The sequence below is a fragment of the Narcine bancroftii genome, chromosome 4 (assembly GCF_036971445.1).
Source record: "Narcine bancroftii isolate sNarBan1 chromosome 4, sNarBan1.hap1, whole genome shotgun sequence".
NCBI lineage: Eukaryota > Metazoa > Chordata > Chondrichthyes > Torpediniformes > Narcinidae > Narcine > Narcine bancroftii.
This window is the reverse complement of record NC_091472.1, coordinates 305,801,384-305,802,803: the sequence shown is the minus strand read 5'-3', so window position 1 is coordinate 305,802,803 and position 1,420 is coordinate 305,801,384. Positions and strand designations below refer to the sequence as shown.

Below are 1,420 nucleotides of genomic sequence, written 5' to 3'. Positions count from 1 at the left end.
CCACCCGCGTGAAACACGCAGGCCCCGCCCACCCGCGTCGATCACGCAGGCCCCACCCACCCGCGTCACGCTCCCGCCCTGTGGCCCTGAGGCAGAGCAGCCCGGCCGAGCTGAGCGCGGGAGCCGTTGATGGGTCGGGCCAAATTAAACTTGCAACGGTCACACACAAAAAAAACCAAACCAACCAAAAGTCGCCCAGTCGTTCAGCGCCATCATTAAAACTGCAGAGACGTGGGGGTGGCTTGTGGATGAGGACCCCTCTGTTGTCCACGAGCCCCTCAGCATCAAACCCTTGGGGGGGGGGGATGGCACTGGAATGGTACTGAATGGTCGTGAACAGGTCGTCCCAAACAGTGATGCCACCAGCCAGAATGCTCTCCACACAACTTCTTGAGAGTCCTCGGCGACACCCTCAATCTGCTCAAGGATGACTTCTTTGTGCTCGCCTCGGCATGGGAGGCTCCAGGGCAGATCCTTGGACATGTTGACGCCCAGAAATTTGAAGTTCTTGACCGTCTCGGACTGGGTCGCGTCCTCCTGACGTCCGCGATCATCTCCTTGGTTCTGCGGAAGTCGAGCGCGAGGTGGTCGATGCGGCACCGCTCAAAGTGCTGATTATCTCCCTCTTCCACGCTTCCTTCTTGCCGTCTCTGAGTCTGCCGAATTTGTAGATGGCGTCGGCACTGTGCCTGGCCGCGGAGTCGTGGGCGTGCAATGAGTAGAGCAGGGGGTAAGCACGCATCCTTGGGGTGCGCCTGGGAGGAGGAGACATTGCTTCCAATTCGTACTGACTGGTCTTCTGATGGGAAATCTTGAACTTAGATTTCAGGCCTGATGTTTTGTCTCTTAGTAGCAGAAAGAAGAGGTAATGATTAGGGTGATGGGATCCTTTATGACGTTGTCTCTCTTCTATGAATATTAAACAAAACAGCCCTTCCACCCCCCCCACCCCCCTCCATAATATAAATCTGCACACGGTCAGGGCTCACATTTAAAAATCAATGTGGGGAAGTCACCTATTATTGTCCTTTTTCTTATTTTAGTTATTATTGGGCCCTTATATGATCCAAAGCTGGCTGCCATATCTTAACAAATATGGCAATATTTGTTCTTTATATGTAATCTTTTCTGTAGCTGTGCAACTATTCATCTCTGCAGTCCATTGTGCTGTATGAAAAGGGGATTTCTAACTAATTGCAATACATTTTTTAGCCACTGCTAAGGCTATTGTAGCAAATGAAATTTGGAATTTAATTAATTTATTACTTAATTCAATAAAGCTACCTAAAACATAAAGCTAAGGGTTGTTCGTTATCCTTGTTAATATTTCAGCAATATCCTGCCAAAAAGATCTCACCTTCACCCATGACCACATAGCATGTAATAATGTTCCTGTTTCTGTTCCACATCTAAAACATCT

The 1,420-nt window shown here is 49.2% G+C and overlaps 1 long non-coding RNA gene across 1 annotated transcript in view; it reads left to right on the top strand.

Annotated features, from left to right (window-relative positions):
• LOC138762212 (uncharacterized) overlaps positions 1 to 1,420 on the top strand; it is a 120,183-nt gene that overhangs the window by 305 nt on the left and 118,458 nt on the right. The window lies entirely within an intron of this gene.